At 44.0% G+C, this 15717-nt stretch overlaps 1 long non-coding RNA gene across 1 annotated transcript; it reads left to right on the top strand.

Annotated features, from left to right (window-relative positions):
• Window positions 1-14849: 14849 nt before the first annotated feature.
• LOC120027876 lies at window positions 14850-15399 on the top strand. Its single transcript, XR_005473351.1, has 3 exons — window positions 14850-14946; window positions 15122-15221; window positions 15314-15399. It is a non-coding gene; the product is annotated as an uncharacterized LOC120027876 (long non-coding RNA).
• Window positions 15400-15717: the final 318 nt, after the last annotated feature.

Raw genomic sequence — 15717 nt, 5'->3', positions numbered from 1 at the left:
TATTCCACCTATTATTGAAAGAGTTGTGACAATGTCAGACCAATCAAATTTAAACCAATGGAGCTGGTTTGCAGCCATATTGGAAAATGTTAAATCAGCAATATCTAGGCATCATTGTTTAGACTTTTTTTTGCTTTATGTAAAGTTTGGTGTACTCATTATGAAGGCATTTTGCAAAAATGATTAACTGTACCTCTTTGCTGGACATAATGCATTCCTATGGGATTTCAAATAGGGTGCAATGTATGGGAAGGTTTCAGATTACATTCCTTGATGTTAATTTTTTAAATCACATTGCATATAATGTTGATTAATAAAAAAGCAGTGAATGCTTCTAGAACAAAGTGTTTTAATGTAATATTTTTGGGAAACGGCAACAAAACAGCAGTTTGGACAGCTTTTTTGGCATATATTTGGCATACCACTCTTCTGGTAATATTTTGGTGAATACATATAACTGACATACTTGGGCCATCATTGTTGGTTGTCCTCATTGTAACACACATTTTAAGGCATAATTGGTCTTATTACACCAATTATTTATTCAGTTATGGCCATGCAAAATGAATGCTGTTCCTCCCCATTGAAATTAATGTCGGCCATCTTGAAAATAGGTTGCTGGGACTGATTATAGACTAAATCAATGATGACTCTATATACTGTAGCTAAAAACTTCCCCAATAGGTCTCCTTGTTCTGTTTGAAATTTGGTGTAGTTATCATCCCGGGTAACATGTGATAGTAAAGCACATCCCAATAGTGTCCATTCTACTCGATATACCCCAAAATGCATACTGTACATGTATGACCTTTGACGCCCCAAGGTGAGCCCATAGAGATACCATAATATGTTTTGTATTATGAAGTTTATAACATATCAAATTGCGTTAGTTTGAGAAGTTAATTCCCTGACAATACAAAATGATCATGTCCTCAATCCTGTTGGCCCAGCTAACTGCATAACATATGTAATGAGAAATATTTAAGATTTAATAAAGTTCATATTCAGTTAAGAGTAATTAACATAATGCTTAGCATATCTATGTTTTCCCGGCCTTTATGTAATTCACATGATTTCAAGTGTTCTGTTTGTGTCAAGGGTTGATGGTTACGAGACTCGATGTTATGTATTAAACACATATCTGTTTATAGTAACTGAAACCAGACTGGATGTACAAGGACTGAGGACACTGATATGTTATTGTATTGATGACCTTATGAACACTGTGTGACTCTGCAGCAGCTGGCAAAGTATTTTGTTGTGACGTACAAGCCTCCCAGGCTGATGTTTATGGAACATTGGTGCTGTGAGATTGGGATTTAAGGCCCTGCTTAGAGAAGGCCAGTTAGACATTTTCTCTGCTTCTGTGCTGTAGGTGTGTCCCTGTCTCACTTGTAATAAACCAGATTGATTTACGATTGACTATATCCGAGAGTGCTCTTCTTTTAATTTTATTCACCCCTTTACAGTTACCATACAGTGCATTCAGAAAGTATTCAGACCCCTTCACTTTTTCCACATTTTGTTACGTTACAGCCTTATTCTAAAATTTATTAAATAGTTTTTTGACCCCTCATCAATCTACAATCTGTCAACAATTATAAATGTTAGCAAATTTATTTAAAAAAAAACAAAAAAAACGTGAATATCACATTTACTTAAGTATTCAGACCCTTTACTCAGTATTTTGTTGAAGCACCTTTGGCAGCGATTACAGCCTTGAGTCTTCTTGGGTATGATGGTACAAGCTTGGCACATCTGTAATTGGTGAGTTTCTCCCATTCTGTTCTGCAGATCCTCTCAAGCTCTGTCAGGTTGGATGGGGAGCATCGCGCACAGCTATTTTCAGGTCTCGCCAAAGATGTTCGTTCGGGTTCAAGTCCGGGCTCTGGCTGGGCCACTCAAGGACATTCAGAGACTTATCCCCAAGCCACCCCTGCGTTGTCTTTGCTGTGTGCTTAGGGTCGTTGTCCTATTGGAAGGTGAACCTTCGCCCCAGTCTGAGGTCCTGAGCGCTCTGGAGCAGGTTTTCATCAAGAATTTCTGTGTACTTTGCTCCGTTCACCTTTCCCTCGATCCTGACTAGTCTCCCTGTCGCTGAAAAACATCCCCATAGCATGATGCTGCCACCATGCTTCACAGTAGGGATGATGCCAGGTTTCCTCCAAACGTGACGGTTGGCATTCACGCCGAAGAGTTCAACCATGGTTTCATCAAATCAGAGATTCTTGTTTCTCATGGTCTGAGACTCCTTTAGGTGCCTTTTGGCAAACTGCTAGCGGTCTGTCGTGTGCCTATTTCAGAGGTGTGGCTTCCATCTGGCCACTCTACAATAAATAAATACAATTTTATTTGTCACATGCGCTGAATACAACAACACCTTACAATGAAATGCTTACTTACTTAACAATGCAGTTTTAAGAAAAATACAACAAAAAAATAAAAAATAATAAGTAATTAAAGAGCAGCAGTAAAATAACAATAGTGAGGCTATATACAGGGGGTACCGGTACAGAGTCAATGTGCGGGGGCACCGGTTAGTCAAGGTAATTGAGGTAATATGTACATGTAGGTAGAGTTATTAAAGTGACTATGCATAGATAATCGATAATAAGCAGCGAGTAGCAGCATCGTAAAAGAGGGGGGGGGGGGGGGGGCAATGCAAATAGTCTGAGCAGCCATTTGATTAGATGTTCAGGAGTCTTATGGCTTGGGGGTAGAAGCTGTTTAGAAGCCTCTTGGACCTAGACTTGGCGCTCCGGTACCGCTTGCCGTGCGGTAGCAGAGAGAACAGTCTATAACCAGCGTGGCTGGAGTCTTTGACAATTTTTAGAGCCTTCCTCTGACAGAGGTCCTGGATGGCAGGAAGCTTGGCCCCAGTGATGTACTGGGCCGTACACACTACCCTTTGTAGTGCCTTGCGGTCGGAGGCCGAGCAGTTGCCATAGCAGGCAGTGATGCAACCAGTCAAGATGCTCTTGATGGTGCAGCTGTAGAACCTTTTAAGGATCTAAGGACCCATGCCAAATCTTTTCAGTCTCCTGAGGGGGAATACGTTTTTTCGTGCCCTCTTTATGACTGTCTTGGTGTTCTTGGACCATGTTAGTTTGTTGGTGATGTGGACACCAAGGAACTTGAAGCTCTCAACCTGCTCCACTACAGCCCCGTCGATGAGAATGAGGGCGTGCTCGGTCCTCCTTTTCCTGTAGTCCTCAATCATCTCCTTAGTCTTGGTTATGTTGAGGGATAGGTTGTTATTCTGGCACCACCAGGCCAGGTCTCTGACCTCCTCCCTATAGGCTGTCTCGTCGTTGTCGGTGATCAGGCCTACCACTGTTGTGTCATTGGCAAACTTAATGATGGTGTTGGAGTCGTGTCTGGCCATGTAGTCATGAGTGAACAGGGAGTACAGGAGGGGACTGAGCACGCACCCCTGAGGGGCCCCCGTGTTGAGGATCAGCGTGGCGGATGTGTTGCTACCTACCCTTACCACCTGGGGGCGGCCCGTCAGGATGTCCAGGATCCAGTTGCAGAGGGAGGTGTTTAATCCCAGGGTCCTTAGCCTAATGATGAGCTTTGAGGGCACTACGGTGTTGAATGCTGAGCTGTAGTCAATGAATAGCATTCTCACATAGGTGTTCCTTTTGTCCAGGTGTGAAAGGGCAGTGTGTAGTGCAATAGAGATTGCATCATCTGTGAATCTGTTAGGGTGGTATGGAAATTGAAATGGGTCTGGGGTTTCTGGGATAATGGTGTTGATGTGAGCCATGACCAGCCTTTCAAAGCACTTCATGGCTAAAGACGCGAGTGCTACGGATCGGCAGTCATTTAGGCAGGTTACTTTAGTGTTCTTGGGCACAGGGACTATGGTGGTCTGCTTGAAACATGTTACAGACTCAGACAGGGAGAGGTTGAAAATGTCAGTGAAGTCACTTGCCAGTTGGTCAGCGCATGCTCGGAGTACACGTCCTGATAAACCGTCTGAACCTGTGGCCTTGTGAATGTTGACCTGTTTAGGTCTTACTCACATCGGCTATGGAGAACGTGATCACACAGTCGTCTGGAACAGCTGATGCTCTCATTCATGTTTCAGTGTTACTTGCCTCTAAGCGAGCACAGAAGTCATTTAGCTCATGTCACTGAGCAGCTCGCGGCTGTGCTTCCCTTTTGTGCTCTGTAATAGTTTGCAAGCCCTGACACATCCGACGAGCATCGGAGCCGGTGTAGTACGATTCAATCTTAGTTCTGTATTGACGCTTTGCCTGTTTGATGGTTCGTCGGCAGGCATAGCGGGATTTCTTGTAAGCTTCCGGGTTAGTGTCCTGCTCCTTGAAAGCGGCAGCTCTTTTTTTAATTTAATTTAATTTCACCTTCACCAGTTGAGAACAAGTTCTCATTTACAACTGCGACCTGGCCAAGATAAAGCAGTAGGACAAAAACAACAGAGTTACACATGGGATAAACAAACGTACAGTCAATAACGCAATAGAAAAATCTGTATACAGTGTGTGCAAATGAAGTAAGGAGGTAAGGCAATAAATAGGCCAATGGTGGCAAAGTAATTACAATTTAGCAATTTACACTGAAGTGATATATGTGCAGATGAGGATGTGCAAGTAGAAATACTGGTGTGCAAAAGAGCAGAAATACAAGAACATATATGGGGATGAGGTAAGTAGTTGGTTGGATGGGCTATTCACAGATGGGCTGCAGTGATCGAAATAGTTGTTGCGAAATAGGAAGCCGATTTCTAGATTTAATTTTGGATTGGAGATGCTTAATGTGAGTCTGGAAGGAGAGTTTAGAGTTTAACCAGACACCTAGGTATTTGTAATTGCCCACATATTCTAAGTCAGAACCGTCCAGAGTTTTGATGCTAGTCGGGCGGGAGGGTGCGGGCAGCAATCGGTTAAAGAGCATGCACTTAGTTTTACTAGCATTTAAAAGCAGTTGGAGGCCACGGAAGGAGTGTTGTATGGCATTGAAGCTCATTTGGAGGTTTGTTAGCACAGTGTCCAAAGAAGGTCCAGATGTATACAGAATGGTGTCCTCTGCATAGAGGTGGATCAGAGAATCACCAGCAGCAAGAGCGACATCATTGATATATACAGAAAAAATAGTCGGCCCGAGAATTGAACCCTGTGGCACCCCCATAGAGACTGCTAGAGGTCCGGACAACAGGCCCTCCGATTTGACACACTGAACTCTATCTGAGAAGTAGTTGGTGAACCAGGCAAGGCAGTCATTTGAGAAGCCAAGGCTATTGAGTCTTCCAATAAGAATGCATAGTGGAGAAGGTACGATGGGCCCTCCGATTTGACACACTGAACTCTATCTGAGAAGTAGTTGGTGAACCAGGCAAGGCAGTCATTTGAGAAGCCAAGGCTATTGAGTCTTCCAATAAGAATGCATAGTGGAGAAGGTACGATGGGCCCTCCGATTTGACACACTGAACTCTATCTGAGAAGTAGTTGGTGAACCAGGCAAGGCAGTCATTTGAGAAGCCAAGGCTATTGAGTCTTCCGATAAGAATGCATAGTGGAGAAGGTACGGTGGGATTCCAAATGGTCAGTGATCTGTTTGTTAACTTGGCTTTCGAAGATTTTAGAAAGGCAGGGCAGGATGGATATAGGTCTATAACAGTTTGGGTCTAGAGTGTCTCCCCCTTTGAAGAGGGGGATGACCACGGCAGCTTTCCAATCTTTGGGGATCTCAGATGATACGAAAGAGAGGTTGATTAGGCTAGTAATAGGGGTTGCAACAATTTCGGCTGATAATTTTAGAAACAGAGGATCCAGATTGTCTAGCCCAGCTGATTTGTAGGGATCCAGATTTTGCAGCTCTTTCAGAACATCAGCTGTCTGGATTTGGGTGAAGGAGAAGGGGGGGCTTGGCCAAGTTACTGCAGGGGGTGCTGAGATGTTGGCCGGGGTAGGGGTAGCCAGGTGAAAAGCATGGCCAGCCGTAGAAAAATGCTTATTGAAATTATCGATTATCGTAGATTTAACGGTGGTGACAGTGATTCCTGTCCTCAGTACAGTGGGCAGCTGGGAGGAGGTGCTCTTATTCTCCATGGACTTTACAGTGTCCCAAAACTTATTGGAATTAGTGCTACAGTATGCAAATTTCTGTTTGAAAAAGCTATATATATTGGCTCCTGACTTCCCTGAAAAGTTGCATATCGCAAGGGCTATTCGATGCTAATGCAGAACAGGATGTTTTTGTGCTGGTGAAGGGCAGTCAAGTCTGGGGTGAACCAAGGGCTATATCTGTTCTTAGTTCTACATTTTTTGAATGGGGCATGCTTATTTAAGATGGTGAGGAAAGCACTTTTCAAGAGCAACCAGGCATCCTCTGCTGACGGGATGAGGTCAATATCCTTCCAGGATACCCGGGCCAGGTCGATTAGAAAGGCCTGCTCACTGAAGTGTTTTAGAGAGCGTTTGACAGTGATGAGGGATGGTCGTTTGACCGCGGACCCATTACGCACGCAGGCAATGAGGCAGTGATCACTGAGATCTTGGTTGAAGACAGCAGAAGTGTATTTAGAGGGCAAGTTGGTCAGGATGATATCTGGTTACGGATTTGGTTACGGATTTGGGGTTGTACCTGGTAGGTTCCTTGATCATTTGTGTGAGAACAGCAGCTTGTGAGCTAAAGCTCTACCCTTTAGCTCAGTGCTGATGTTGCCTGTAATCCATGGCTTTTTGTTGGGGTATGTACTTACAGTCACTGTGGGGCTGACGTCATCTACACACTTAGTGGTTAGAGCGTTGGACTAGTAACCGGAAAGTTGCAAGATCGAATCCCCGAGCTGACAAGGTAAAAATCTGTCGTTCTGCCCCTGAACAAGGCAGTTAACCCACTGTTCCTAGGCCGTCAATGAAAATAAGAATTTGTTCTTAACTGACTTGCCTAGTTAAATGAAGGTAAAATAAAAAATGGATCAAGCCAGTGACTGATGTGGTGTACTCAATGCCATCGGAAGAATCCCAGAATATATTCCAGTCTGTGCTCTCAAAACATTCCTGTAGCTTAGCATCTGCTTCATCTGACCACTTTTTTATTGACCGAGTCACTGGCGCTTCCTGCTTTAGTTTTTGCTTGTAAGCAGGAATCAGGAGGATAGAATTATAGTCAGATTTGCCAAATGGAGGAAGAGGGAGAGCTTTGTACGCATCTCTTTAGTTCCCCCCCCCCCCCCCCCCCCCCTCTCTGGTTGCACATTTAACATGCTGGTAGAAATTAGGTAAAACGGATTTAAGTTTCCCTGCATTAAAGTCCCCTGCCACCTCTGGATGAGAGTTTTCCTGTTTGCTTATGGCCATATACAACTCATTGAGTGCGGTCTTTATGCCAGCATCGGTTTGTGGTGGTAAATAGACAGCTACAAAGATTATAGATGAAAACTCTTTTGGTAGATCGTGTGGTCTACAGCTTTTCATGAGATACTCTACCTCAGGCGAGCAAAACCTCAAGACTTTCTTAGATATCGTGCACCAGCTGTTGTTTACAAATATACATAGACTGTCACCCTTTGTCTTAACAGAGGCTGCTGTTCTATCCTGGCGATACAGTGTGTAACCCGCCAGCTGTATATTGTTCATGTCATATGATGTTACAGTTTATAATATCCTGTTGGTAGGATATACGTGCTTGCAGTTCGTCCACTTTATTATCCAGCAATTGTACGTTGGCCGATAGTACCGTTGGCAAAGGCAGATTAACCACTCGTCGCCGGATCCTTACAAGGCACCCTGATCACCTTCTGCGATATCTCCGTCTTTTTCTCCTGCGAATGACAGGGATGAGGGCCTCGTCGGGTGTCTGGAGTAAATCCCTCTCGTCCAACTCATTAAAGAAAAATTATTCGTTCAGTTTAAGGTCAGTAATCGCTGTTCTGATGTCCAGAAGCTCTTTTCGGTCATTCGAGACGGTAGCAGCAACAGAATATTATAGCAACACATTATGTACAAAATAAGTTACAAACAATGCAAAAACCAACAAAATAGCACAGTTGGTTAGGAGCCCATAAAACGGCAGCAGTCCCCTCTGGTGCCATTATACATAATAAAGGCCTGATTGGTGGAGTGCTGCAGAGACGGTTGTCCTTCTGGAAGTTTCACCCATCTCCACAGAGGAACTCTGGAGCTCTGTCAGAGTTACTATCGGGTTCTTGGTCACCTCCCTGACCAAGGCCCTTCTCCCCCAATTGCTCAGTTTGGCCGTGCAGCCAGCTCTAGTAAGAGTCTTGGTGATTCCAAACGTCTTCCATTTAAGAATGATGGAGGCCACTGTGGTCTTGGGGACCTTTAATGCTGCAGACATTTTTTGGTACCCTTCTCCAGATCTGTGTCTCAACACAATCCTGTCTCTGAGCTCTATGGACAATTCCTTCAACATCGTGGCTTGGTTTTTACTCTGACATGCACTGTCAACTGTGGGACCTTATATAGACAGGTGTGTGCCTTTACAAATCATGTCCAATCAATTGAATTTACCACAGGTAAATGTAAAGTGTTGGTCCCATGTTTCATGAGCTGAAATAAAAGATCACAGAAATGTTCCATTCGCACAAAAAGCTTATTTCTCTCATGTTGTGCACAAGTTTGTTTAAATCCCTTTTAGTGAGCATTTCTCCTTTGCTAAGATAATCCATCCACCTGACAGGTGTGGCAAATCAAGAATCTGATTAAACAGCATGAGTGTTACAAAGGTGCACCTTGTGCGGGGGACAATAAAAGTCCACTCTACAATGTGCAGTTTTGTCACATAAAACAAGTTTTGAGGGAGCATGCAATTGGCATGTTGACTGCAGGTATGTCCACCAGAGCTGTTGCCAGAGAATGTAATGTTAATCTCTCTACCATAAGCCACCTCCAATGTCGTTTTAGATAATTTGGCAGTATGTCCAACCGGCCTCACAACCGCAGACCAAGTGTGTGGCGTTGTGTGGGCGAGTGGTTTGCTGATGTCAACGTTGTGAACAGAGTGGTGGGGTTATGGTATGGGCAGGCATAAGCTACGGACAATGAACAGAATTGCATTTTAAAGATGGCAATTTGAATACACAAAAATACTGTAACGAGATCCTGAGGCCCATTGTGAAGCCGATTTTTTTTAAAGGTATCTGTGACCAACAGATGCATATCTGTATTCCCAGTCATGTGAAATCCATAGATTAGGGCCTAATGAATGTATTTCAATTGACTGATTTCCTCATATGAACTGTAACTCAGTAAAATCTTTGAAATTGTTGCATGTTGTGTTTTATATTTTTGTTCAATATATGTTCAATTTGTCCTGCTGGCCCATGGATTATGTGTGTGTTTCAGTGCTGATGTGCGTGTTTATTTTGTTAAACCACCAGGAGGTAAAGGCTCTGTTTGCGTGTGAGAGCCTCCCCAGGATCCAGAGCTGTGAGTTTGCCCAGAACGACAACTGGTTCATCACCTTTAAAACTGAGGCTGACGCTCAACAGGTACAGCTGGGAGAGACAGAGACTGGGGTTACGGAGGTTAACAACAGCTGGGAGAAGGATTGATTCTCTAGACATTCATGCAGATTTCATTCAGCTGCAGATTTCATTCACGTGTGTGTGTGTGTGTGTGTGTGTGTGTGTGTGTGTGTGTGTGTGTGTGTGTGTGTGTGTGTGTGTGTGTGTGTGTGTGTGTGTGTGTGTGTGTGTGTGTGTGTGTGTGTGTGTGTGTGTGTGTGTGTGTGTGTGCCAGGCATTTCAGTACCTGAGAGAGGAGGTGAGGACGTTCCAGGGAAAACCCATCAAGGTGAGTTGAGACTTTTTATTTATTTATTTAACCTTTATTTAACTAGGCAAGTCAGTTAAGAACAAATTCTTATTTACAATGATGGCCTACCCCTGCCAAACCCTAACCTGATCTAAATATTTTTCTATACATGATGCAAGTGCCAGTCACATGATAAAAGATTGATTGATTGCCTTGTTGAATAATAAATTGATCAGGCACGGATCAAGGCCAATGTGATGGCAGTCACATCTTACGCTCCAAAGAATGGCTACAGGCCCCGCGCAATGGACTCCTGCACCAATCAGCAGCCTTACAACCCATACTACGCCCCTCCCACTTTCCAGCAGCCCCACCCACAGCTTTACCCAATGACCAATCAAAGCTTGGCTGCCATGGCCGGATACACGGACCCTGACCTGGTGAGATGGACACACACACGTACACAGATGCAGGTACAAGCATTTTCTCTCACACTGGTGTCATTTGTGTTCTGTACAGCAGATGGCGTCATTATCTGGCTTCATGAACGGCTTCCCAGGAGGCCCCAGCTTCAAAATATCCCCCTCATACAGACACAGGTACTACACTCCTCACTCTCTTTCTCATTCTGGAGAGACGTCTCTCTCCTTCTCCCAAGCTATCATTTTCTCTCTATTTCTTTGTCTCTCTCTCTCTCTCTCTCCATTTCTGTGTTTTTCTTGATGATGGAACCATGGTTGTAGTTAGGTTGTTGTGATGTTACATGTGTTTCTCTCTCTCTCCTCCAGTAGGGGGAACCGTGGGCAGCGGGACCAGAGGCGGCGGTCTGGCGAAAGGGAGCCGGGCCTTCTGGATGACCCCCCCTTCTTCCCAGAGCATGTACCAATAGGCCCCCCTGGCCCCCACAGGCAGGGCCGGCCACGGTTACCAGGCAACAGGCGTAGGGAGGGAGAGGGGGGTCAGCGTGGAGGGAGAAGGGAGTCAAGGTCCTCCCCAAGCACTGGCATAGGAAGGTAATGACCTCTAACCTCCAGCCCTTAGAGACGGGACTCTTCCTGATAACTCATGTTCAGTAGAGACTAAACAAAATATAAAATGTTTTTGAGGTACCACGTGAACTGAAGGAAGATAATAGCGATGTTTTCATTAACTTGTCCAGTGATTTTTTTTAATTTTTTTTTTACATTTAAGAAGTTTGCATAGATGCTAAAATTGCATGCTATGCTACAGTGCATTTCCATTGAACTATATTGTCAATAAAATCAGCTGGATGTAATAATTTCACACCTAAAAGAACCCATTATCGCAAAAACCTACAATGTCGAATAGAAATTAATTGGTTGAAGGTTTTCCATTACCTACAGTATTTAGGCAAATTGCGCATAAGGCCTAATAACTTGGCGACAGTGCCCTCCCACCTATCTGTTTTATGTCTCAGGTAGCCTGCAAAGCCAGCATGGATAGAATGCAATAATTGACTAATATTTGCCATATTCTAATAATTATTGTGTGCCAACATATCGCCAAGGTCCATGGTGCCATGGTGAAACTTGCACTCCTGTAAATCTGAAACAATTGTATGATGAAACTTGCCAGACAACCAGAACAGCAAGGCAAAGCAATTCAGGCATTCAGAAAGTTAGGACAAAAATAGATTTTGTAAGCAGTGGGCATTAGAATGAAATGTGGAGTGGAGCTTATAGTTACGAGCACGGCCGACCAGCTCATTAGACAGAATTAGGCGGCCACCTATGGCATCAGATTGACGAGGGCGGTATTTTCTGAGCTAAACTGACCAAGACGCAACTCCAACAACAACACATGAAACCCCACATAATTCTGCTCAAAAACAATGACAATTTCTCACAACCAGTGGCATAAGGGCTTTTTAGCTGTGTGCAAATGCCACCCTGTGATAAGCAATGCCCACTTTGTAAAAGGCAGGGGCACAAAATATTTTGCTTGTCCATTCACAGGGCGCCTCTCCATGGTACTGTTGGAGAGACGCATCGCTGTGGCGCGACACTAACGCAACGTTCCATAAATCATGTAACAGATATAGGATATGGTTAAAAGAGTGTGGCCTTTTCTGTAGCCTACAGGCTGGAGATGAAATGTATGACAATGTAATGAGACAGACACTTTTTACATCATGCAGGTTTCTCCGATCAAATAGCCTAACCTAAATGGCGCCCATTCAAATAAAAATGCACTGACATGTTAACAAACAACATATCCTAAAAACAGGACAAGTCAAAGGAGAATGGACAACCACAAGTGTTGTCTAGGAGTTTCACCCCATTGTCATGATCAGTGGTTTCAAGTTGTTCAAGTATCCGTCAATTGTTTTGACAAGCTGATCATAGCGAAAAAGAAAATAGTTCTGCATTTCCAGCTTTGTAAACACATTGTAAAATAGGCTCACAATAACTCCTGATAAAGTTGGGTAGCTGATATTCAGAGCTTAAATAGCCTAATTAATTAGTCACAGGAATTAGGATTAATAAAGCCAATGCTACGGCCTACCACATGGAATGACATTCATAAAATTCTGTTGCAGGCCACATGGTAGGATACACCCCAGTAAGCACGAGCCGAAGACTTTTTGATGTCTTTTTTTGGTGTTTTATAAACGGTAGTCTTACCACATACAGTGCATTCGGAAAGTATTCAGACCCCTTGACCTTTTCCAAGTGTTGTTAAGTTACAGCCTTATTCTAAAATGGTTTGAATTGTTATTTTTCCTCATCAATCTACACAAAATACCCCATAAACTGGTTTACATAAGTATTCAGACCCTTTACTCAGTACATTGTTGAAGCACCTTTGGCAGTGATTTACATACTTGAGTCTTCTTGGGTATGACGCTGCAAGCTTGGCACGCCTGTATTTGAGAAGTTTCTCCCATTATTCTCTGGAGATCCTCTCAAGCTCTGTCAGGTTGGATGGGGAGCGTCGCGCTGCACAGCTATTTTCAGGTCTCTCCAGAGATGTTTGATCGAGTTCAAGTCTGGGCTCTGTCTGGAACTCTCAAGGACATTCAGAGACTTGTCCCAAAGCCACTCCTTCGTTGTGTTGGCTGTATGCTTAGGGTCGTTGTCCTATTGGAAGGTGAAACTTCGCCCCGGTCTGGAGGTCCTGAGGTCTCTGGAGCAGATTTATCAAGGATCTCTCTGTACTTTGCTCCATTCATCTTTCCCTCGATCGTGACTAGTTTCCCAGTCCCTGCCGCTGAAAAACATCCCTACAGCATGATGCTGCCACCCATGCTTCACCGTATGGATGGTGCCAGGTTTTCTCCAGACGTGATGCTTGGCATTCAGGCCAAAGAGTTCAATCTTGAGTTCATCAGACCAGAGAATCTTTAAGTGCCTTTTTTCAAACTCCAAGCGGGCTGTCATGTGCCTTCTACTGAGGAGTGGCTTCCGTCTGGCCACTCTACCATAAAGGCCTGATTGGTGGAGTGCTGCAGAGATGGTTGTCCTTCTGGAAGGTATTCCCATCTCCACAGAGGAACTCTGGAGCTCTGTCAGAGTGACCATCGGGTTCTTGGTCACCTCCCAGACCAAGGCCCTTCTCCCCCGATTGCTCATTTTGGCCGGGCGGTCAGCTCTAGGAAGAGTCTTGGTGGTTCCAAACTTATTCCATTTAAGAATGATGGAGGCCACTGTGTTCTTGGGGACCTTCAATGCTGCAGAATTTCTTTGGTACACTTCCCCAGATCTGTGCCTTGACACAATCCTGTCTCTACGGACAATTCCGTAGAGACAATTCCTTCGACCTCATGGCTTTTCACATGCACTGTCAACTGTGGGATCTTATATAGACAGGTGTGTGCCTTTCCAAAGCATGTCCAATCAATTGAATTTATCACAGGTGGACTCCAATCAAGTTGTAGAAACATCTCAAAGATGATCAATGGAAACAGGATTCACCTGAGCTCAATTTTGAGTCTCATAGCAAAGGGTCTGAATACTTATGTAAATAAGGTATTTTGGATTTTTATTTTTAATATATTTGCAAAAATTTCAAAAAACTTCCCGCTTTGTCATTATGAGGTATTGTGTGTAGATTGATGAGATTTTTAAAAAATGTAATCCATTTCAGAATAAGGCTGTCACGTAACAAAATGTGGAAAAAGTGAAGGGGTCTGAATACTTTCCGAATGCACTGTAGATGGGCATTCATAAGATTATATTTCAGGCAACACTGTAGGCTACACCTCAGTAATCATGGACTGACACCGATGCCTTTTGGACGTCTTTTTTTGGTGCAGTCCGGACCGGCCTTGATTTCCACATCCACTGATATTCGTTTTTGGTCCGGTCCGGACATTGGTTTTTGGTCTCCCCTAGGATGGCAGAACGGCAAGGACCGGCCCTGGTTACGCGATGACATCACGGGCCCTGCATACTTTCAAAATTATTCAGCAATCAATATTTATTTGAAAAATACTTTTTTTAAATTGATTGTCTTAGTAAAGCTTGACAAAAGAAAATCTCTGTCGAACGAAAAGAAAAATCCACCTCTGTCGAACGAAAAGAAAAATCCACAAATTTCGTCGATCTTTAGAAAAGTTATCCATATTCTGTTCTTTCCATTACACATGCCGCAGTGATTTTTTTGTTGTAGACATTGCTTTTGTTGAATAAAGCTGGGTCAATAAGAAACCTGCCTATTGATTCTCTCTCTCTGAAGGAGAGGCCCCATTGGTCAGAGGAGGAGAAGAGATGAGAAGTACACTGTAAGTACTTAACATGTGGATGGCTTTGGGAAAATGTCAAGGAAAAGCTCTTATTTGTGAGTGTTGTTTTTGTGTGTCTGTGGATATGTATGTCTGTGTATAACAATATGTGTATATAAACGTATGTATGTTTAGAGAGAGCCCCCCAAGTCGCCCCCCCGCTCCTTGTCTCCCAGTCTGGAGCTGGGCCCTACTAGCTTCCCCCCACTGCCCCCGGCAACAGCCTCCAGAGAAACACTTACCATAGCAACCAGCAATCACAAAGCAACCTGCAACCACAAGGTAACCAAGAGTCACACACACATACACACTCACACATGCCGTCTACTTTCTTGTAAGGTTGTTTTTCTTGTTACAGAGTGCAGTTACAGACAGCAGTACCAGCCAATCAACCACTGTGACGTTACAAGACCTCCAGCCTATCACAGTATTGCCTCAGAAAACCCTCCCCCCAGAGTGAGTATATTCTCCTTCCTTTGAATCATCATTGCTGTGGAATGGGTCCCTTTCACAATGTGTTTTGTATGATTACTTCAAGGAAGAAGAATACATGCAGACTCATGTCTGTGTTATGGTTGTGTTGTGTTATGGTTGAGGGTTGTGGTTGATGGTGGTTGTTGCTGTACCACAGGAAGCTGAAGGAAACCATGCCATCTCCCAAGAGGACCATAGCAGCTCCTCCGACCGTGAAAGAACCTCTCCAGACCACGAAGGAAAACAGACCAGCAGTGGTGAGACACCTCACAGACTACAGAGACAAACTGGTTATTAGTGAAAGTAGTGTATGCTGGGTACTGACCTGTCCTGTGTTGTGATTGGTTAGGAGTCCAAGAAGCCAAGCTACGCTGAGATCTGCCAAAGGATACGAGCCAATCAAACGCTTTGCGCAAACCCCATTGACCACACCCCATCCGGGGCGGAGCTTGCCCCAGCCTATCCTGCACAGGAGTCTGACCAGGCTCAGTTACCACGGTGACCAGAGTGAGATGGTTACTTTTGGTTGGGGAGGGCAAGAGGGGAGGAGGAGAGAAGAGGAAGATGTTTTTCAAGCCCAATAAAAAAATCTATAGCCCTTTAATGTTGAGGTTTTGATTTATTTGATTTATAAAGTTTAGTTAGTTTTAGAAGCCAAGTTGTAGAACTCTTGTTTCTCTCTGCTGTCTGTCTGTCCGTCTTGTGTATGTCTGTCTGTCTGTCTGACTGACGGAACTCTCTGAATTCTTTACG

Source organism: Salvelinus namaycush, chromosome 33 (assembly GCF_016432855.1).
Source record: "Salvelinus namaycush isolate Seneca chromosome 33, SaNama_1.0, whole genome shotgun sequence".
Classification (NCBI taxonomy): domain Eukaryota; kingdom Metazoa; phylum Chordata; class Actinopteri; order Salmoniformes; family Salmonidae; genus Salvelinus; species Salvelinus namaycush.
The sequence above is the reverse complement of the archived record's forward strand: the minus strand, read 5'-3'. Positions and strand labels throughout refer to the sequence as shown.